Raw genomic sequence first — 24545 nt, 5'->3', positions numbered from 1 at the left:
CTGGTTTCTCTCCTCCCGTTTTCTCTAGAGAATACCGAGTCGTTTCTCTCCTAAGGTCTCCTAAGACTGCCTCCCTACTCGGAACGTGGCGACGTTGCAAGGACGCGCGATGATGTCACGCGCCGTGGTGGGAGGAGCGCGCCTCCGCTTGCCCACTTGGCCTCTGCCTCTTTCCCTGAGAGCGGGACACCGCCGCTGTTGCCAGGCAACGCGGGAAGCCAAGTCGGGTGTGAAGTTATCCCATCAGAGAGGGCCGGTCTTTCCCGGGCTGCCCGCCTTCTCGTGGTCCCATAACTATTTCACCCTCCTTTCTGAGGGGCCAGCGGAGAAATTAGAGAGGAGGTCTTGTGAGGAATTGGACGATTTAAGTCCGAGCAGCCACTTGACCTCCTCATTCTGGCAGGGCGGCACTTCAGTGTCAAGTGTCAGTGAGTCTTACACTCTGGTTCCTCATTCCCCAAGGTAGACCTGCATAGACCTCCCTCTGTGAGGGAATTGCAGCAAGTTGCCAAAATGCGTCGTCCTGTCCTGCGCCTGGCAGCACTGCTGTCACCGTTACCGTGTCGTGCTGAGGGCTTGGACACCGGCTTCAACCCACCCCGTCAGTATTTAGAATTTTACCCCCATGGTAAAAATCCCACCTTTCAGTCATTTAGATATTTACTTAACTCATTCAGACATTTACTGAATGTCTTCCAAGTGCGATCTTGGTGGTAGGCACTTTGTTGTACTTCTCTTGGGACATATCTTCAGGGAATTACGAAGAAACTTAAGATTCTGTGATTACTAGGTGATTTCTTGGCATCCTTGCATATTCGTGGTCAAAATGCATAGGTGTGAGGATTTTGCGTGGTAACTGGTATATTGGAAAGAGCACTAGACTTGAAATTAGGAAATCAAAGGTCAAGAGATTTGTCTGACACTTGCTAGCTGTGTGACATGGCAAGTCAATCTCACCGGATTTATTTTCTTTAGCAAAATGGGTGGAGGAGGGGTGGGATTGCTTGACCCATTAATGTTCCTTCAAGCTTTCGAAAATCTGTGGCTCCATGATTATGAAGCCAAAGTAAAGCAATGAGATTAATTGTGAAAACCAAGATTTGAGTTTATCTTGTTTTTCCTGTCATCTCATAAATGATTTAATGTTCTGTACTTAAGTTTTCCTCATTGATATGGGCCTCACAAGATTCATTTAAGGGTAAAGGAAATACCAGAGAGCTCTTTGTCAACAAAACAGCTACTTAAACGTTATTTTAAATTTCAGGCATCAGTGTTAGGTAAGAGTTGATTCGAAATTAGATAAATCCATTCACTACTTCCTCTTTTTGAAGTTTGAAGGTTTGATTCTGCACAACCAGAATTGGCTATTTACTGTTTTATAGCTAGCTAATAGCATATTAAAACCTGTGGTACCAAAGTAACTAAACCTTAGATCCAAACTTCCTCTCTTTCCAAACCTAAGAGGTGAGGATGTCATGAGAAATAGAAAAATCAAAGAGAAAAGGAAAATAAGCTAGAGCCTACTAATGATTACCCAGGGAATTTTAGGGCACTAAATTATTATAAATGCTAAGAAAAAATATCTTAAAACTCTGGTGTTGGTTCAGTGGAATTAATGAATATGGTTATCTTAAGGTTAATCAACTGCTAATCTAGACAGTTTCTGCTAATGTAGAATTTCCAGAACAGATTAGTGTTTCCAAAACTTTAATTTATCTTTGAGTAGAATAGAAATTAAATAAAAGTGAGAGCATTTCTTTTAAAGTATAAATCTACATGTAATTTTCAGTCATTAAATATGATGGTTTGAAAGACAAATACAGTCTTTTGAAAGACCAACTGAGAAAAGATACAGAATTGTTTTCATAGTGTAATTATAATATTGTTTGTAAATAAATATTTACATAAATATATGCACACAAAAAAAGGCTGGAAGGAAACAACCAGCCTTAACTTTTTTTGTTTTGCTTTGGTCTTCCTGAATAGTGGATTAAAAGTCACTTAAGTTTTCTTCTTTAAGCTTTCTGTATTTTCCACATGTTCAAAATTGAAGATATATCACTTTTAGACCCAGAATAAAGTGTTAAAGCATAAATCTCCATATAAATGCATAGTCATTAATAGCATCTGTGATATTTTAGATCTCTAAAGACCTAAAAAGATACTTGTCCCACAGTGCTATTATTAAAATGGCCTTAGAAAAGGACTAGAAATTTATGGGTACTTTTCCTGTATGTATTTTCTTTTTCTCTTGAAAAGCTTCCTTTGAAGTCAAAGCGATTTTTGTGAACAGATGCAGAAATATGTGAAGGAAGAATTGGATTCTTAAACCAGATGCATTAGACGTTTTTATGATACCTCATAACCTTTGTAGAAAACAAAAATTATTTTGCAAGAGTATAGTCTAACAGAAAATATAATTTTATCATATGGATGATTCTATCAAAAACTAAGAAATAGACAAGTTGCTTGTTGCTAGTTTGGTTACACAGTTACTCCTTGAGGTGAGAGGCAAAAGTGGGTGGGCCAAAGCAGTGCTGTGTTGGAAACTATGACTGATAAAGTATTGTGATTCCTGGGTTATTTTAATGTTTTCTTTAAAAAAAAAATCTTGAGTAATAAGGTTGGCATTGAGGACGTTTAGTTATCTCAAAGGCAGGCTTTTGCCCCTCAAGGCTAGAGATGGGCTCAACTTTAAAATAAAAAATAGAGAAAAATCAGGAATGACAGTGTTTCAAGCCGTACTCATTGTGAGCTGTCTACAATTTATGTGAAAGCGGTTTATTTTGCCAGGTGTTACCTCGCAAAAAACTGTTGACATTTGACAAGATGAGAGTAGTCACAGAGTCAGAGGAATGAAGATTTGACATGCTACATTTAAATACTGATGGCATTAGGTAAATTTAAGCCTGTCATCATTGGCCAAACATAGAATCGACCCTTCTTGAAGCCCTAACTTATGATGGTGTTGTACCAAGAGTAAAATATTGATGGTTAGTAGACTTTTGCAAGAATATTTGTAATCATTCAGTGTAAAATGTCCACATTATGTTGCAGTTGAACAACACACTTTACTGTTAGCTGTCCCAAGCTGGGTGTGGCCAATATTAGCAAACCGTTCCCAATGTTAATGGCTACCAAGTTTAGCCATTAGATGAAGGAATCATCCCTGCAAAAAACCCCAAAAAAACAAAAAAACAAAAACAAAAAACAAAACTAGGCAGTGTATTAAATTGTTCTTGTGTTCAGTTCTCATGACTAGGCTTTTCAAACAATTGCTCCTTTTTTTAACTTTTTTTCTTTTAAAATAATTTCAGATTTACCAAGTTGCAAAATTAGTACACAGTTTTCCTGTACATCCTTCACCAAGCTTCCTTTTACATAATCATAATACAGTGATCTAAGCCAAGAAATAAATTTGGAACAATACTAGCTAAAGACCCATTTCAAGTTTCACCAGTTTTTCCACTAGTCTCTTACTGGTCTGGGATCAAATCCAGGATCCCGTGTTGCATTTAGCTGTCATGTCTCCTCCAATTTATGGCACTTTCAGTCTTTCATGACCTTGGCACTTTTGAAGAGGATTGGTTAATTATTTACTAGAATGTCTCTCAATTTGGGTTTGTCTGATGTTTTCTCGTTATTAGGTTATGGATTTTGGCAAGAATACCACCAAAGAGAGACTAGACTGTTCATAACAAGGCTTTAAGGCAGGTATCAACACCTGATTTTAAATCATGAGGAAACTGACTTTAAGTAACTAGCCTAAAATCACAACGCTAATTAATTGTGGAATTAGGATGGTAAAATTTACTATCGGGATTTCCTTCCCTATTTTGCAATTAATATTTGTTGTTATAGGTTTCTGTGATCTTAATGACATTAAAATGGGGAAGTGTTCCCAGTGACTTTTCCTTTAGCTTGTCTGCTATGTATTGTCCATCCAACTTGCACCAAGAGCTAATCAGCATGGAGAGCTATCAGGAGCTTCTGTAGCCATCATTTTGCAAGACAATAACTGGGCTGGTTTGAGGGGGCTATTTCATCTCTGTGCTTTTTTTAAATGGTGTTGCATGGACCCACTCGAATGCCCCATTTAAGCTCAATCAGCCTAGGAGTCCATTCACTTAAAATCCTCTTTAGATTGGTTTTCCTTGCGAACTGACTTAGCTTATTAGAAATAATAATTTTTAAAACTATATTTGAGTAGATAATGGAAACTACTCATGGTAACTGATGAAAATATAGAGGAGGAACAGTGAGTAGATGCTGAGGATTTTTGCTAGAAACTATTCTGGCATCCATAGCCAGGAAATGCTAAAGAGAGTAAGGCTGCTCCCTGAGATCCTTTCTCAGTCTACCTGTTGCATGGCTGCAGGTTACAAAAGAACTATCTGCAGAGCCTTACACAAGTATATAGATTTAAGCCTATATCCATACATAACCCTATCTTTCAGAAAAGGAACGGACATTTAGCTATCAGTGCTAAGGCCCTGTGCTATGTGCTATACACACTTTATCTTATCCTGTAAATATTATTCTACCCATTTTATAAAAGAGGAAACTAAGGCTCCGAAAGATTAGGTAACTTTCCTAAGTCAGAGCTAGTAAATGGCGGTACCAGGATTCAGATTCAGCTTCGTCTGTGCTTTTTCCACCTGACCAGTGGTGTTCTCTTACCAAATAAAGTCTTGTATCAATCCCTGTTAGATAAAACATAAAAGCAGAGCTTTTCTGATTTCAGGAATAGAAGAGTAGCTAGAGCCCTGCCTGCTTGACCTCACCGCCCCCACCTCCCCCATACCACCCTCCCTCCACACACAGTGGCCCAGGAGATGGTGCCACACAATCTTAAATTTTTTATGATGACGTTTGAAAAATACTTCAGCTTCCTAACATATCCAAGTAAGTTTGTTGGCTGAGGACCACATATGATGGATGAATTATGTTCGAGGAGCTGCCCTGAAAATAAGTAGTTGGAGAGTATTCACTTTGATATGTGTGTATTTTTTCAATAAAATGCAACATATGTTCTATTTCTCTTACGCTGCACAAGCACTGCAGATAATAGTAGTCAATTTCCTTCTTTCCTTCTCTCTAAACACAGCTTACTTCTGCATAATATGCTCATCTTTGTGCACAAAGATTGTTCTGTGGATTCCCTCAGTCATTATTACAACTAACCTGGCCTCTAGCCTCCTCAAAAAGAACACTTATCTAGTTCTGCTCTTGATTCCATTCTACCGCTACCCCTCAGGGTTCAGGAATTTCTCTTTTCAAGACTGCAATATGAGGCCTAAGGCTTCTTCTTGAATTTCCACAGGAGCCATTTACTTATGGAGGATGGAAGCTGCTCTGCAGGTTGAGACACTAGATGCAGAGAGATAATTTATAGGCACAGAGGTGCTACAGGGACTCCAGCTTGACTTAATTTAACTCTGCTCCAGCATTTATGGTTTTCTCTATATATCATTTCTTAGCAATACCGTATCTTTTTTTTCCCAGTAGGAGGCATAACCCTTTTTCTTAACGTCCCTGCTTACTGAATGAATCAAGGTCATATCAAGGTCTTCACACTACCCTGACATCTAAGTTCTATTGGGCGTCTAGCCATTTACCAAAATTCATCTACAACTTCTTTCTTTCATGGCACACAGTCATCCTGGTATCTATTGAACCTACTTCTGGTTGGCTAAGGAACTGCCTTTTGACTGCCCCCTTGGTCTCCTAAAAGGCAAAGTTAAGCCACCCTGATTTCTAACCGATGGAGATGCTCACAGCTTCTGCTTCTCAATCCCTTGCCCTCAGGCCAGCACACCAGCTAGCATGCAGGTCTGTCAGTTTCTCCTTTGCATTCCTGTCCTGATGTTCTGGCTGGGACTCACTATAGGGCCGGGCAAGTCCACTGTGGACAGAGTCTTGAATGAATGACTTTGGTTCCATTGCTTCTTATCCTGGTTTTTAGGATGATAGTTGTAGATTTTTCATTAAGGGTATTTGAAAGCATAACATTTTCAAATAGAATCTGTTATTTTCTATAATATCCTGTTATAATATAACACTTTGTAATCTCCAAAATGCTTCACATATTCTTTTAATCTTGAGTGCAGCATACCAAGTTTCACTAGTCATCTAAAATTTTGACTCACTGATTACATTCTCATCGTGTCTTCCAGTTTTTTTAACCAGTTGTAATGATGATGAATCTAAGTAAATATCGGTATTCTTTAAAGTTTTAGTTCAATGGATGTTATTTTCAAATTTGTATTGAAATCATTTAGTGTTATTGTAAACACAATTGTTATTCTAAACACAATAATGATGGAGGAGGTGATACTAGCACACATTTATGCTTACCATGTACCAAGCATGGTTTTAAGCACTTGACATGCATTAGTGTATTTAATCGTCACAACCCAGTGAGGTTTGTGCCAATATGAACCCCATTTTGTTGATTAGAATAGTAAGAGGTTAAATGACTCACCCAAGGTCACATAGCTAGCAAATGTTAGAGCCAAGATATAAACCCTGGTAGCCTGATTCCAAAGTCTATACCCTAACTGTAATAAAATGCCATTAAATTCTGAAACAAATTACCCATGATAATATGCTGATAACTGCCTTGCAACTTTTAAATCCGTTCCATGAAAGCCACTTATATATCTTGCCATGGTAACATGCAGAGTAGAAATTATAAATCATCCTTTGTTGTCACTGTTCCTACACTCTTGTTTGGCTCAATGAATTATGAAGAAGGAGCAAAGCTGTCTTGTAAATTTATCTCCATGTCTCTATTTGGCTACTGCCACTAGGATTACTGTGTGTAAAATAAGGGCTTTAAACGCATGAGTCCCAAGGTGCATGTAGGAAGTTCTGTTTACACACAGTCTATAGCTAAAAGGTCAACCTGTGTGCAGCCCTGCAGGCAGAGGGGAGGTGGTGAGTGCTGAAGCTGATGGATGACTAAGGGACCACTATCTAGGGTCTAGTTGGGATTTATGGCAAGAGTACTTTCTTCAAAAGTAGCATAGGTGCAAAGTGGGAAAATGGGAGAGATGAAAGTAATTAGTGTTGTGGGCCATTTCTGCAAGTGATAAGTAAGAATTTATGCTAAAAGATCCTCATTCCAAGGAGTTTTTAAAGGGGTCTCTTAATTCAGTAATTGAATTAAAGTGAATTGTTTCCCATTAGTACATCAATTAGGATGCTGTTGAGGCTTTAAAATGAGCAACAGAATTTATTTTATACACCAAATAAAGGGCTCCTCATGACCTTTTCCTAATACTCCCCATGAACAAAGACTGCATGGGCCATTCTACTTTATAGTCATTCAGGCCCACACTTTACTCACTATGTTACCTTGGGCCCTTTTAGGAAGTGGGAGAATGTAATGGAAAAGGGATATGGAGTTTACTCAAATCCCTGATTTGGATTCCTGTCCTCCCATGGGGAGAATGGGCTAGGCAGCCAGTTCATAAATTTGCTGGAAGAGAGAAGAGGTCTCTTGAGCGGGGGTTAAGTGTGCAGGATGAGAGTAGAGCCCCAAGGGAGATGTTAAGGACCAGACTATGTGGAGCCCTTGCCAGTTCTGGGGAGAGAGCCAGGTTGGCCCTCTGTGGATACTAGTTACCTGGCCATCTTGGTTGTGAAGGAAGATCCTTCTCTGCAGGCAGGCAACTTTGGCTTCTCCAATGGCTGGCAACTTTCCAGCCACCCCCATGCCACCAAGCTGTGAAACTCAGTAACCTAGAGAAGCAAGTGTCTAGAAAATAAGCAATCACATGAACATTATACTTGTCATTTTAAAGTTTACTGGCCCCTTCCTAAGAGGAAGTGTGATAAAGCAGAAGGTACATGACTCTTGGGATCAGTTAGGCCTGGTTGTACCAGCTGTGTGATGCCAGGCAAGTTATCTGACCTCACTAAACTTTAGTTTCCTCATCTGTAAGGTATTCATAATAATGCCTTGTAGGAATATGTGGATTCGAGATCCTGCCATATATATATAGATGGCTCTTCCCAAAAGTCCTTTTGCCAGTGCATAGCACCTAGTGGGTCCTTCATGCTGGATGATGATTATTTCTTCAATAACATATAATTCTACTCAGTGAACTTTCTCTCCTCTACCCTTATCAATCTTCATAATCTTTGATTCCCCCATCACCACACTTTCCTACCCTTCTATCCCCCCTCCCCCAAATCAGTCTCATCACATTAATCCCCTTAAAGCAGCATTCTAATTATGGTTTTCCCCTTGCTCAGCAACCTCCGCGGGCCTCTGAGGAAATGTAGTCCCCTTAGAGCTCTACATTCAAGACTTTCCACAGTCTGGATCCAGAACATTTCTCTAGGCCATTGCTGTCTTAAATGGATCCTTTGCCTTAGTGTTCATAGCATTTCCAAGTTTGCTCAGAGCTCTTCCCTTTCACCTCTTTGTTAATGCCACTGTCTCTTCTTGGAAAGGCCTTTCTTCCCATCCTTATTTATCTGTATTCCACCATTTTTAAAAAATGAAACAAAAACACACAATTCCGGACTTCAAGTTATATTACAAAGCTATAGTGATCAAGAAAGTATGGTACTGGCACAAAAATAGACACATAGATCAATGGAACAGAATAGAAAACCCAGAAATGAATCCACAACTCTATGGTCACTTAATCTTTGACAAAGCAGGAAAGAACATCCAATGGAAAAAAGACTCTCTTCAACAAATGGTGCTGGGAAAACTGGACAGCAACATGGAAAAAAAAGAAAAGAAACTGGACCACTTTCTTATACCATACACAAAAATAAATTCAGAGTGGATTAAAGAGCTAAATGTAAGACTTGAAACCCCACAAAAATCCTAGAGGAGAACACAGGCAGTAACCTCTTTGACATTGGCTATAGCAACTTTTTTCTAGATATGTCTCCTGAGGCAAGGTAAACAAAAGCAAAAATAAACTATTGGGACTTCATCAAAATAAAAAGATTCTGCACAGCAAAGGAAACAATCAACAAAACTAAAAGGCAACCTTTGGAATGGGAAAAGATATTTTCAAATGACATTTCTGATAAAGAGTTAGTATCCAAAATATGTAAAGAACTTATGAAATTCAACACCCAAAAAATAATCCAATTAAAAAATGGGCAGAAGACATGAATAGACATTTTTCCAAAGAATACATATAGATGGCCAACAAACACATGAAAAAATGCTCAACATCATTGATCATCAGGGAAATACAAATCAGAACTACAATGAGATACCACCTCACACCTGTCAGAATGGCTGAAATCAACAACACAAAAAACAACAGGTGTTGGTGAGGATGCAGAGAAAGGGGAACCCTTGACTATTGGTGGGAATCCAAACTGGTGCAGCCACTGTGGAAAACAGTATGGCGGTGCCTCAAAAAGTTAAAAATAGAACTACATTACGACCAGCAATTGCGTTACTAAGGATTTACCCAAAGAATACAAAAACAGTAATTCAAAGGGATTCATGCACCCCGATGTTTATAGCAGCATTATCTACAACAGCCAAATTATGGAAACAGCCCAAGTGTCCATCAACTGATGAACGGATAAAGAAAAAGTGATATATATGGAATGGAATATTACTCAACCTTCAAAAAGATATGGATGGAGCTAGAGTGTATTATGCTAAGCAAAATAAGTCAGTCAGAGAAAAACAAAGATATGATTTCACTCATATGTGGAACTTAAGAAACAAAACAAATGAGAAAAGGATGAAAAAAAGAGAGAAAGGCAAACCAAAAAACAGACTCTTAACTACAGAGAAAAACTGATGGTTACCGGTGGGGGAGGGTGGGTGGATGGGTGAAATAGATGATAGGAATTAAGGAATGCACTTGTCATGATGAGCACCAGGTGATGTATGGACGTGTTGAATCACTATATTGTATATCTGAATCTAATATTATCCTGTATATTAGCTAACGAATTTACAGCAACAACAACAGAACGTCTCTATTGGTTCCAGAAAACTTTGTTTTGAAGTTGGAAATGATTGCTCCCATTTTGAAATTTTATAGGACTTTGTACCTTCCTTATAGAAATTAACACATCCTTCCTTATATTCTCTGTCTGTTTATAGGCATTTGCTTTAGGACAGATGGAGAGCGTGCTCTTTTTTTATTTAGACCTTTTATGAACACTCCAGCAGGAAATGGCTTATAATTATACCAGGGTTCCACAGGTGCAGCCTTAGGCTGCCACTCAGCAGGCAGATCTTACCAGAAGTATGTTCATGGAGACCTCCACCAGTCATAAAAGGTGGGGAGGGAAGGATTTTTCCTGTTGAGCCTTGGCTATGATAACTATATGTGTGAGAAAGTGAGTTATTACTTAAATCTTTGGCATAATAATTCCTGTAACAGAAAGAGCTCAATAATTACTGGAGTGAATAAATTCAGTGAACAGTAAAGCCAAGGAGGTAAGACAAGAGAAAGTGCATACCATTGGCATTTAGCCTGTTGTTGAATTTAAACTGTATATTTTTATGTATCTAATTTTAGAAGATGTTCAGTGTTTGCTGCAGTTCATAAATGATCTTATTATTGCCCTAACTATCCAGATATTTATAAGTGATTGGAAGATAATACCAATTTTATTTCAGTGATTTTTCCAAGAAGGCTGCTGTAATTTCCAACTTATTGCTATAACCGGCTTTTATTGCTACTCTAGCTTTAAATTTATTTTTCACAGGCATAGCTTATTATACTGCAGTTTGCTACTTCTGTATATCATATTAAAGTTTGTTACCTCTGTATATGGAAAAGTATAGACATACTCAGGATTAAGATGAGAAGATTTCATTTTGAGCATAGTTTTGCCTCAGTACTGTCTGGTTCACAAGAACTGATGTTGTGTTTTCTCATATTATAAAACAAGAGTTCATGCAACTCGTGAAGGAAATAAAAAGCTCATTTATTATATCAACATTGCCTTTTTTCTTAATTGTCCATCTTAAGTCCCTTTAAAGCAATCTGTCAAACTATGCCTAGTACCTTTTCTCTATTGATCTTGGTATGCCTTACATAGATAAATAGCCCTAGGTCCCACTGCACTGTTAAACTATTTAGACAGTGAAGCCATTCGTTAGCTTACAATTTAATGCTGTTTCATTTTTCTTTGCACTATAGTAAGAGTAGAGCAGTGTGATTCAAGCAGAATTTAAATCTATATTACAAAGAACTTGTATTTTCTTCTTTTTAAAGTGACCAGTGGTATTTTAGTAGTTGATCAGGAAAGTTTTATTGTTATATTTGTTAGCAATTTATCCTTTACATGTTTAATAAACCTTAAATCAACCCAGCATAATCATAGAACTGTCACAGACTGTCATGTCTGTTAAAAGGGGTTGGATTGAAGCATCTTCCAGATAAGTCTGTGACTGCAGTGGCCAGACATCTTGTTAAATCAGGGACCAGTAATACCCATAAATCTTTAAAATGTCTTGCAAATTCCAATGTTTCGGCATCCATATGACATCTTCCACATTGTTTTTCACATTCTAAAGTGGAAGAGAAATTCTTAGCAGCCCATGTGTCCTTAATTTTGATTGGAAATATATTAACATATCTATGACTCAACTAGAGACGCAGCTTATGCTCTAGTCTTATTTTTCTGTCTAAATGGCAGACTTTGGAGTCAGACTTCGATACCTGTCTTCTTGAAGGCCAATGCCCACCTTTAGATTTGGAGATAGGGTCATCCAGCTTCCATTTGGACCACATGTTAGGAGGGGTGGGGAGAGAAAGGAGTGGATCTTCAAAAAGGAATAACAAGGCCGTGACTACTGGTAGGATTACTGCCAGCTGAATAGCACTTAAATTTGTGTCTTCTTTAGCAAGATCATCAAGAAAAGCATGTAAAGTGGGAAAAATAATTTTTAAAAATCAAGGATTTTTAACCCTCTATAGGTTCTAACTCGAGGAGAGAGCCCAGAGTTGATGAATCTGAAAAAGAGACAGAGATGGGAGAAAAGTTACTGGAGTGTGAGTGTGGATGTAGGGATTTCAAGGGGGTAGAGGATTTCAAAGACACAATGAAGAGCAAGATAGTGGTATGGTACAATAACGACTAAAAGTTATCCACTGGAATGTACAATTGGTATGTCACTAAAGATATAAGCAACTACAGCTTTAGAAGAGTTATTGATGCTGAAGATTAATTACAGTGAGACAAGCGGTGAGGAAGTGAGGATTGTTGTTTTGAGGAGCCTGAGTGATAAGGAACTGTCAGAGAGGGGAGAAGAGAGCTATAAAGAATGGTCTGACCAAGCAAAGTTTTTGGTGGTAGGGTCTTTTAAGATGGAAGCGACTTGGGTGCCTGGGTGGCTCAGTTGTTAAGCATCTGCCTTCGGCTCAGGCCATGATCCCAGGGTCCTGGGATCGAGTCCCACATCGGGCTCCCTGCTCAGTGGGAAGCCTGCTTCTCCCTCTCCCACATACCCTGCTTGTGTTCCCTCTCTAGCTCTTTCTCTCTCTCTGTCAAATAAATAAAATTTTTAAATTAAAAAAAAGATGGAAGCAACTTGAGCATGATTATAGGAGCCAGTAAAGAGGGAGAGGTTGAAAATACAGGAAAGAGATGGAAAGAAACAGAAGAAATGCAATCCAGAGCAAATGATTAAACACTAGGAGAAACAGATCAACCCTGAGACTGGAGGAAAGATGACTGTGTGTCTAGATCAGTTTGCTGGGAATGGGATGGGAAATCAGGGACTCCAAAACCTGTTGGGTATAATTCTCTCAGTGGCTTACCTGAGGAGATGAGATAGGTTAGTGGTTTAGTGTATGGGCTGTAAAGTCTGACTGGGTTCAAATCCAAGTTCTTCCACTTAATAACTAGATGTCCATGGGCAAGTTACTGAACCTCTCTATCTCATTTTCATCATCTTGTAAGATGAATTAAAAGTTAAATGCTTGAATTCTGTGGTCAAACTGCCAGAGTTCAGAGCTAGTAAGCTCCACCGCTTTAGTCCCTAACTAGCATTATGTGTTTGGCAAGTCACTTAACCTTCTGTGCCTTAACCTCTGCATCTGTAAAACAGAGACATAATGGTATCTACCTCAAAGGACCACTGTGAGGATTAAATGAGTTAATATTTATAAGTGTCTAGAACAGTACTAGGCATATTGTAAGGGCTATGTAAGTTTTAAAAAAAGGATTCAATAAGCAGTGTTGAGAGTTGGGAGCCTAAATGAGATGAGAAACCATAAATTAGATTTATAGGTAAATTCTGCATTGTTTTGAGATTTTTCACCAAAAATGCTTAGCCAGCCACCAAAGGTGTATTAAGTGAAGAACAAGCTCTCTAGCCTTGATCCAGGGTTGGCCTTTTATGCGGCTGTTGAGACTTAATGGCAAGAGCAGTTAGCATTGCAAATGAGAGTAGAGTCCAGATGATTGACCTTGGAGCCAGGCTGCACAGGGAAGAGGAGGGGACAAATAGTGACCTTTGCACCAGGAAAAAAATGGGAAAAATCAGAGGCTCTGATTCCTAAATGAGCTTTGGGAGCAGGTATAGTGGAAATAAAAGCACGAAGAGTTGAAAGGTGGAAGATTTCAGACTGAGTGGAATATTGACATTTATGATTTCAAAAATGGAGGAATCATGGGTAATGACAAGGTCTAGTAGCTGACCATGGGAATAGGTGGTTGAAGCTGGAGAGATCAAACAAGTGTATTGAATTGGTAGTGTACCTGATCCTTGAACTCTTTTGGATAATGGAAGTTAGGGAAGAAAGAGAGCCAGCCAGAGTATTCAAGAGGTGGGAACATAACAACAAAGGGCTGAATATGTGTAAACAGTTAATCTCCAATTTTTGTAGCCATGTAAGCCATTTTTGCCCATTTATGCCCAGTGTCTCCTGAACTACTAAAAGACTGTTCAGTGGAATATTATTTGGATTTATCACCTGGTGAACTGTGCCCTCATCTCTAATTCATGGGAGTAATAAGGTCATGAATATTTTATTTGTATTGATATATTTAACAAATATTGAATACTTAAAATGTGCAAGGTGTTGGAGATAAACCATTGAAGAATATAGACAAAAATCTTACATTTCAGAGGCAGAAACAAATAATAAATAAGTAATTAAAATATATAATATGTTAAATGATAATAAGCGATATGGAAGAAAAAATAAATCAGAGACAGGAGATGGTAAGTCCAGTTTGAGATTAGGTGAAGGGTGGCATTTGAGGAAAGACCTGAAGGTGATAAGAACATGTACAAAGTGGATATCTGGGGGAAGAGCATGCCAGGTAGAGCAAACAAGAATGCAAACAGGCTAATCTGGCATGTTTGAAGACCAGCAAGGAAGCTAATGTGGCTGAAGATAAGTGAGCATTTCCTTTGTTTAGCAAATATTATATAGTACTTAGTATGTGTTGGATACTTCTCTAAATACTTTGCAAATATTGTCATGTAATTCTCATAACAACCCTATGTAAACCCAGTGCTAGTGCTAACATGAGGATCTATGAAATATATGTTAAGTAACTTGTCACAGGAGCAACAAAATTCACATAGCAAAAAAGGGGAGGGAGCGAGTGTTCTAACTTGGGTTAAATTATTCTGCCCAAAATAGTAGTAGGACATGAAGTCAGATGGCTAATAGGAAGGTAGAAGTGGGGATTCAATTGTATAGAACCTCAGAAGCAATTGTGAAGACTGTCTTTTACACGGGTTGTTGGAAAGCCATTGGAGGAATGATATGATCTGATGAAGGTTTTAAAGCTTACTCTCACTGCTGTGTTAAAAACAGAAGGCAGAGGAGCAAGGATAGAAGCAAGGAGACCAGTTAGGAGGCTAGTACAAGATCCAAGCAAGAGACAGTGGTGGCTCAGACTTGGGTGAGTGGTACAAATGGTTTCATGAGAAGTGGTCAGATTCTAGATATTTATTTTGAAGGAGGTAAAGCCAGTAAGATTTCTGATTAAATGTAGGATGAAAGAAAGAAAAGAGGCAAAACAGATTCCAAGGCTTTTGGCTAGAGCAAGTGGAAGAATGAATTTGCCACTTACTGAGATGGTAAAGACTGTGAGAAGAACAAGTCTTTGGGGGGCCGATGAGGAGTTGAGTTTTAGACATGTGGAATTTAGATGCCTAGGGAACATCTAAGTGGAGATGTCAGGTAAGCAGTTAGATTCATGAGACCGAAGCTCAAGGGTCAGGTCTAGATGGAGTGATAAATCTGTAAGTTTGTGGTATAGAGACTGGGTGCTTAAAGCTATGAGACTGGGTGTGATCATTTGGGTAGTTTGTGTAGAAGGAGAAGAGAAGAGGTCCAAGTACTAAGCCTGTGGGCATTTCAACATTAAGAGATTGGGATGATGAAAAGAACCAGCCAAGACAGTAGTAGCCAGATGGGTAGAAGGAAAAGTAGAAAAAGGTGACATCCCAGAAGCCAAATGAGGAAAATGTTTCATAGGCCAATGCACATGCATGTGTGCATGCACACACCCTCAAGTGCAGGGACACACCCACACCCACACACCTCATCATATCATCTATGAATTTAGAATGACAGAGTACCAGCTACTTTCCTTTACTGATTACTATTGTCTCTACTTGCAGGCAAATTTAATTGGAAAACCAGATTATTAAATAGGTAGCTTGATGGGTGGGGAATCAAAACAAGGAAAGTTCATTAGATCACCTTATTGGCTAGTGTAATCAAGTTATAATAACCCAAAGCTTCATCTCCATTATGGGACATACCTGCTCCTGGAGCAACATATTCTTGGTATGATACACAGCACCATTTCCCTTGGACAGCTCTTGAAAACACATGGCCAAGGTTTTCCCAACAGAGCTGCTTTTCTAAGCTTCTACTCTCCAGGGGACATATTCTTTCTTTAGATATGTTAATGTACCTCATCTTGTTTCTATTAAGTCTTGTCCTCAGAGTTCTTATACTTTTTGGGTTGGGGGGGTGGTCCCTACTTCCTTTGATTAAAATGTGGACCTTCTACCAAGAAAAATATGTACATAAACTCTCAAAACTTTGTGTGCAATTTCAGAAGTCCATAAACTGTGGCTAAGAACTCCTACTTTAACTCACAAAAGGTAAACTTCCATTCTTTCAAATACTGAGCCTTCTTCCTCATTGCCTTCTCTGCTGCTAACCAGTTACAAAGCTGGTCTTATGATCGACACCATTGGATTTTTATGTGCAATTGGTTTATAATGAAGTGTTTGTGGTACTTCAATACATAAAACCTCTTGTCTGGAGAGTGAGGTAGACCTTCATACCTTATTCCTTTCTGAATGAATGGCTTTATAAGTGAACTTCTAGTGTATGCAGTAACGAATATGTAAGGCTCACGCTAGCCAATTCTGCAATTCAGTCTTTAGTAGGGGTGTGAGAATCTTACTCTAAGAAGCTGCTAATTACACATTTAGGAATATATATGTTTTATTAAACTTTTGGAGGAAATAGAGCAAGATTGAAAATATTTGCTTGAAGGGCAGGGGGAAAAAAAAAAGATGTCCAGAAGATTAAGAACAACACTCATCTGAACTTCACAGAAAGTGTCATGAGAGTGTCAATGATTAGAACTGATCAGATATTTGGCTGTCCTTTTCAACCAGAAGATGGATTTGAACCAGATTACTACACCCATGATTTAGTTTTGAAGAGAGAGAGAAGAAAAGCCAATTATTTGTCTCTTTGTTCAAAGGCTTTTTTTTTCTTTCTTTCTTTCTTTTTTTTTTTTTGGTATCATAGATCTCTGAACAGCTAGTAGAGACTCCAGCCTTTCACATCCATTAAGGTTAGCTCTGAAACTGTTGAATTTGATCTCTTCCATTTACCATCTGGATACAGTAGAGAAAAAGCTATTCTGCATTGGGTTGCTGGATACCATCCAGAAAATAATATGTCAGGGGCATCAAAGGCTTGAGGCACTTGGTCTAGTCTGTCTCATGATCACAGGCAGGGTCTGCTCTCCAGTTTGGTAGAATGTTTTATTTTTGCAGTGACAATATATATCCCAGTAAAATAGATCACAGGGATTACTGCCAACTTGTCAAAGTTAGGATTCTTCCATCATAGACTTCAAAAAAGGACCAGATTTTAATTGGGCAAAGCTCGATTTCCAAAATTGAGGAAGCTCCATCTCATGCCAGTCTATCCCCCTTTTCTTAGGGAGGGCGCTTCATGCAAGGAGGGTTTTAATTCACACATTGCTTCCTCGCACACCCAAACGCCAAACTTACCGTCTCCTTTAAACTGACCTCATTTAAAGTTATATTCTTTATCCTCTTTATAAGTGGGCCCGGTATCAGCCAGCTAATGACCATACTGGCGGCTTTCCAGGAATCTGACAACCACATCTCATTATTCACACCAACTGGAGCCAATTGTGGCTGGATTTTTTTTTTTTTCTTTTTCTTCTGTTATTTAAAAATGTGAATAGGAAGCAACAGCAAGCAATGGCATGTCGTGTGGTCTCCTCTGGGATTGGGGAGGAGCCTTGCATAATAGGACCTGTAATATCAGGGAGCATATGGCTGTGTTTTAAGGTAGCTGGAGGCCATCTAACTGTAAGCACTGATAAAGCAAGCTTTGGTTTGAATCTTTGCAGGATGTACTTAGGGATGAATTTATAGCCTGTGCAATAGGTAAAAATTGTAGGACAACTGCCATTTTGTCTCTTACCCAGGGAAGGGATTGCAGGAAGAGTTGCCAAACCCTAACCACAGACATGACTTTTCCTTGTGGACAGGAATGGCCCCCAAGCTGCACCCTAAATACTAGAGCAGCTTCCAAATCTCTCACGCAGACAGCTGGAGAAGCCCTTGCTGGGGTCCAGCCAGCTTACTAAAGGGGCATCATGGGCAGCAGCGCTCCGGTTTTGTACCTTGTTCAGGTTATCCAGTAGATCCAAAGTTATTATTTATTCTGCTCCAAACTGTACAGACTGTCCGCACTCCCATCTTATCATTCAGGGACTCTGCTCTCAGAATCTTCCTGTTCTTCCGTTCTCCCTTCAGATCTCCTGGTATTGAGAACAACAAGTAGTTCTAGATTAAGAAAAACAAACAAGGGGTGCCTGGGTGGGCTCAGTTGGTTAAGCATCCAACTCTTGATTTCGGCTCAGGTTGTGATCTTGGGGTTGTGAGATTGAGCTCTGTGTTGAGCTCACTCAGCTGGGTGTGGAGACTGCTTAAGATTCTCTCTCTCCCTTTGCTTCCCCCCAACCCATGCTCTCAGTCTCTTAAAAAAAAGAAAAACAAAATCCCCTCCAAACTGTGAATCAGGCAAAGAAAGGTTGCCGATTCTTAGCAGCATTATCCCTCTGAGCTTTGGGCACATACTCATGGCTTCTATCTGTCTGGACCCTTTCAGGCTAGCCTCTCCTTTTCTGTACTCAGTGGCTTGTTTTTCCTGTAGGGTTTACCAGCTTTCAGATCCCCTCCCCGACTTAAACACAAAAACGACAACAGAGGAAACGCTGTGATACCAAGTCATTATTAGAGCCAGACTTCCGGGCCCTGCCCCCTCCTATCCAAGTTACTTAACACCTCAATGCCTTGGTCACCTTATCTGTAAAGTGGGACTAGTAACAGTGTCCATGTTCTAGATGTGTTGTGACAGTCAAGTAAGGGTCGGGAAGAGCCTGGCATGGCAGGGTGCTTAATTTATATTTACCACAGTTGTTGGTATTATTTGACTTATTTTAGCATAAATAGGTTTGGTTCCTTTTACCTCAGCCAATTATTTAGCATTTTAAGCTCTTTATTATTTATTGTAGATGAAAAGTTGTGAGTTCTGCAGGAAGAATTTAGAGGTTAGTCAGCAGGAAAGACTGCAGCGAGGGGGTTCCTCAAGATCACACTGTTGCCTGTTGGGTGTTGACACGGCAGAAGCCTCGTTTGTTGGAAGGAGCAAAGAGACCAGAACCCCTGCTAGACGTTGAGCTCCCAGAGAGCAGGGGTTTGACTTGTTGCTTCATCGTTGTCTTACCAATATCTAGAACAGAGCCTGACCATCTTCTCTGCAGCTCAGTCCTTCACAAACTCATGCAATTAAAAAACAACAACAAATGTATCTTTTACCTACTGTTCTTTAAAAAAAAAAATTAGTTTTCTTTGACTGCCATTATCCGTCCAGACCCCTTCTTAGTCTTAAAGAATCCTCTCTGTGAGCTCGGTGGGCAGCAGGACCGCTTCCATCACTAAGGAAGACCGAGGAGGGGTTCCTCCGTTTCTAGAATGAGTAAGGAAAGGCACAGGACCCAAGCTCCAGCATGAGGACTCACCTGCCTGGGCGTTTGAATCCTACAGAGGGAGGCTAAAAGAGGAAGGGGTAGAGGATGAGCTTCACGGTGGCAGTGGGAGAGGCCCCACAACATCCAGGGGCAGTGGCAGCATCCTTGCTGGCTTGTTCCTGCTCGCTAGTCTCTTCTACTTTAGTTAGCCCAAGTCGGGGTGCTGCTCACAGTCGGAAATTCTGAGTAGTCGCACAGGGCTTCAACTCGGGACAGTTGCACAGCTTCACAAACCTCCCCTTTCAGTGCCCCACTCTCTAAAACCTACCTGCTGACCTCTGGCTCACTCCATCAAGCACTCACATGCCAACTGTATTCCAGCCCTAACATGTCCCCCAACCTATTGACCTGACTCCTTTCTCGCGGTCCGCCACTCCACTCCACTGTCATCATAAATCACTCCTTTGCAAATATTCTCAGTCCCTTTGCAGTCTCTTCCTGTGCTGCGTGCACCCCAGCGAAACCCAGCCTACTCTTCACTTTCTTCCCGCTTATCCCCAGGCAGCCAAAGGTGGTTGCCGAATATAACATCACAGGCTCATTGCTTCAACTTTAGATTCCTGGCCAAAGTCTCAAACAGGCACTTACTATTGCCTGGTAACTGTGTTTCTCTAGTAAATTGATGGGCCTTTCTGAAGGGCAGACCGTCTGAGAGTCTGTGTTATTTCTACTCCTGAGCCTTGCTCTGCCTTCTGACAAACAGGTAAGGTTCTCACTTCCTACTTCATGAAGAAAACAGAACGAGACACATGCTCCCTATTTTTGTTTTACCATCTATGCCCATGTTCTCTTTTGTCTTAAGTCACAGTGGAAATCGTGTTCCTGCTCCTCGTGTGGGTCACTCAATCCATCTGTGTTCTGGGTTCCCTCTACTCACCTGTTTCTATATTGTCTCTCTCTCGTCTCCTGCATCATAAATGTTTCCCTCTCTGGACAAATCCTGTTACCATACAAAATGCTCTGCTATTTCCCATCTTAAAAACACGTCTTGACCCGATAACTCCCTTTAACTGCTGCCCCACCTCTCTGCTCCTTTCATGGTAGACTTCCCAAAAATATTGTCAGTACTTGCTCTCTCAACCTCCCCAAACAGCCTATTACAAGGTGGGTTCTAGTCTAGCTCCCTGCTCTCATTGTTTTGATCAAAGTCTTCAGTAACCTTCACATTGCCAAATCCAGTGGTCAATATTTAGTAATCATATTGCTTGATCAGTCAGTAGCATCTGACACAGTTGAATTCCACGCTTTTTTATGAAACACTTTATGTTTTGGCTTCCAGGACACACACTCCTGATTTTACTACTACCTCCCTGGCTGTACCTTGTTAGTCACATCTCCTGGCTCCTTTTACTCTTGTCCCTGACATCTATGTGTTTGAGGCCCCTGAGCTATGTCTACTGAGTTCATCACACTCTTTCTGTGAGTGAGCTTGTCCAGTGTCGTGCCTTCAAATACCGTGAATATGCTCATGATTTCCAAAGTTACGGTTCCAGCTCTCCTCCATGCATCACATTTGTATCCATCCACCCAATTAGCATTTCTGTGTAGAAGACTAGTAAGGATCTTAAACTTGACTTGTCCAAAACAGAACAAAAAAATGGCCCCAGCTACCAGTTTCACCAACTAATACTTAGGATTCCGACTTGGTATCACCCTTTTCTTCAGCCATACACCCATTCCATCAGCAAGTCTTATTGAAATTCCTTTCCAAATATTTGTCAAATCTGCCCACATCTCTCCCATTTGCCTGCCAATACCCTAATTGCTTACTGTCATTGCTTACCTCTGCTCCTGCTAAGATTTCCCTGCTTCCCTTCTTGCCTGCCTTCTATCCCTTCTTGATCTAGAGGCCAGAGTAATCCTTTATAAAGTATAAAGCTGATCATGTCACTCCTTCCTTTTTTTTAAAAAAAAAGATTTTATGTATTTATTTATTTGAGAGAGAGAGAGCATGAGTGGGGATGAGGGGCAGAGGGAAAGGGACAGGCAGACTCCCTCTGAGCAGGGAGCCCAACAGGGGGCTCGATCCCTAGACCCTGGGATCATGACCTGAGCTGAAGGCAGATGCTTAACCGACTGAGCCACCCAGGTGCCCCTCCTTTCTTTTTTTAAATTAATTTCTTACATTCCAGTATAGATAACATAGTTATATTAGCTTCAGGTGTACAATATAGTGATTCAGCAATTCTATACATTACTCAGTGCTCATCATGATAAGTGTACTCTTAATCTCCATCACCTATTTCACCCATCCCCCCACACACCTCCCCTCTGGTAACCATCAATTTGTTCCCTGTAGTAAATAAGTTTGTTTTTTTTGTTTGTTTGTTTGTCTCTTTTTTCCTTTGTTCATTTGTTTTATTTCTTAAATTCTGCATATGACTGAAATTATATGGTATTTGTCTTTCTCTGACTGACTTATTTTGCTTAGCATTATACTCTCTAGCTCTATCCATGTTGTTGTAAATGGCAAGATTACATTCTTTTTGATGGCTGAATAATATTCCATTGTATATGTTTATATATACCATGTCTTTTTTATCCATTCATCTATTGACAGACACTTGGGCTTGCTTCCATAGTTTGGCTATTGTAAATAATGCTCCAATAAACATAGCAATACACATCTTTTTGAATTAGTGTTTTTATATTCTTTGGGTAAATACCCAGTAGTGGGATTACTGGATTGTATGGTAACTCTTTTTTTTTTTAAGATTTTATTTATTTATTTGACAGAGAGAGACACAGCTAAAGAGGGAACACAAGCAGGGGGAGTGGACGAGGGAGAAGCAGGCTTCCTGCTGAGCAGGGAATCTGATGCGGGACTCGATCACAGGACCCTGAGATCATGACCTGAGCCAAAGGCAGACACTTAACAACTGAGCCACCCAGGTGCCCCCCGTAACTCTATTTTTAACTTCTTGAGGAACCTCCTTGTTTTCGAGTGGCCGAACCAGTTTGCATTCCCACCAGTAGTGCAAGAGGGTTCCTTTTTCTCCACATCCTCACCAACACTTGTTGTTTCTTGTGGTTTTGGTTTTAGCCATTCTAACAAGTGTGAGAGGGTATCTCGTTATGGTTTTGATTTGCATTTCTCTGATGATTAATGATATTGAGCATCTTTTCGTGTATACATTGGCAATCTGTATTTCTTCTTTGGAGAAATGTCTGTTCATGTCTTCTGCTCATTTTTAATTGGACTTTTTGGGGGGTTTGGTTTGACCTGTATAAGTTCCATATATATTTTGGGTACTAACCCTTTATCAGATATGTCATTTGCAAATATCTTCTATTTAGTAGGTTGTCTTTTTGTTTTGTTGATTGTTTCCTTTATTGTGCAGAAGCTTTTAATTTTCATGTAGTCTCAACAGTTTATTTTTGCTTTTGTTTCCCTTGCCTCAGGAGACATATCTAGAAAAATGTTGCTATGGCCAATGTCAGAGAAATTACCGTCTATGCTCTCTTCTAGGATTTTTATGGTTTCAGGTTCTTACATTTAGGTCTTTAATCCATTTTGAGTTTATTTTTGTGTATGGTGTAAGAAAGTGGTCCAGTTTCATTCTTTTGCATGTTGCTGTCCAGTTTTCCCAATACAATCTGCTGAAAAGACTTTCTTTTTTCCATTGTATATTCTTGCCTTTGCCAAAGATTAATTAACCATATAATTGGGGGTTTATTTCTGGGCTCTCTATTCTGTTCCATTGATCTTTGTGTCTGTTTTTGTGCCAGTACCATACTGTTTTGATTACTATACATTTGCAGTCTATCTTGAAGTCTGGGATTGTGATACCTCCAGTTTTGTTTTTTCCTTTTGAAGATTGCCTTGGCTATTCAGTGTCTTTTGTGATTCCATACAAATTTTAAGATTGTTTGTTCTAGTTCTGTGAAAAATGCTGTTGGTATTTTGATAGGGATTGCATTAAATGTATAGATTGCTTTGAGTAGTACAGACTTTTTAACAATATTTGTTCTCCCAGTCCATTAATGTGGAATATCTTTCCATTTGTTTGTGTCATCTTCAATTTATTTCATCAGTGTTTTATAGTTTTCAGAGTACAGGTCTTTCACCTTGGTTCAGTTTGTTCTTAGGTATTTTATTTTTTTGGTGCAGTTGTAAATGGGATTTTTTTTAACTTCTCTTTCTGCTGTTTCATTATTAGTGTACAAAAATGCAACAGATTTCTGTATATTGATTTTTATAGCAATACAGGCCTACCTCAAGAAGCAAGAAAAATCTCAAATAAACTACCTAACCTTATACCGAAAGGAGCTAGAAAAACAAGAACAAACAAAACCCAAAACCAGTAGAAGGAAGGAAATAATAAAGCTTAGAGCAGAAATGAATGAAATAGAAACTAAAATAATAGTAGAACATAACAATGAAACCAGGAGCTGATTCTTTGAAAAGATCAACAAAACTGATAAACCTTTAGCCAGACTTATAAAAAAAAAAAAAAAGAAAGGAGAAAGAGAGAGGACTCAAATAAACAAAATTAGAAATGAAAGAGGAGTAACAACTAACACCATAGAAATACAAATCCATATGCCAATAAATTGGACAACCTAGAAGAAATGGATAAAATTCCTAGAAACCAATAACCTCCCAAAATTGAGTCAGGATGAAATAGAAAATTTGAACAGACCTATGACCAGTAATGAAATTGAATCAGTAATCAAAAAACTCCCAACAAACAAAGGTCCAGAACCAGGTGGCTTCACAGTGAATTCTGTGGAACATTTAAAGAGTTAATACCTATTCTTCTCAAACTATTCCAAAAAATAGAAGAGGAAGGAAAGCTTCCAAATTCATTCGATGAAGCCAGCATTATCCTGATACCAAAACCAGATAAAGACACTACAAAAAAGAGAACTACAGGTCAATATCCCTGATGAACATAGATGCAAAAATCCTCAACAAAATACGAACAAACAGAATCTGATAAAACATTAAAAAAATGATTCACCAGTGCCCCTGGGTGGCTTAGTCCATTAGCGTCTGCCTTCAGCTCAGGTCATGATCCCAGGGTCCTGGGATCAAGCCCCGCATGAGGTTCCCTGCTCAGTGGGGAGCCTACTTCTCCCTCTGCCTCTCCCCCTGCTTGTTCTCTCTCGCTCACCCCCCCCAAATAAATAAAATCTTAAAAAAAAAAAAGAAAATGATTCACCACGATCAAGTGGGATTTATTTCTGGATTGCAAGGATGGTTCAATATTTGCAGATCAATCAACATGATACCTCACACCACAGGA

The 24545-nt window shown here is 39.5% G+C and overlaps 1 protein-coding gene across 5 annotated transcripts in view; it reads left to right on the top strand.

Annotated features, from left to right (window-relative positions):
- WARS2 (tryptophanyl tRNA synthetase 2, mitochondrial) overlaps positions 1-24545 on the top strand; it is a 116148-nt gene that overhangs the window by 302 nt on the left and 91301 nt on the right. The window lies entirely within an intron of this gene.

This window comes from Zalophus californianus, chromosome 4, assembly GCF_009762305.2.
Source record: "Zalophus californianus isolate mZalCal1 chromosome 4, mZalCal1.pri.v2, whole genome shotgun sequence".
Classification (NCBI taxonomy): domain Eukaryota; kingdom Metazoa; phylum Chordata; class Mammalia; order Carnivora; family Otariidae; genus Zalophus; species Zalophus californianus.
The sequence above is the reverse complement of the archived record's forward strand: the minus strand, read 5'-3'. Positions and strand labels throughout refer to the sequence as shown.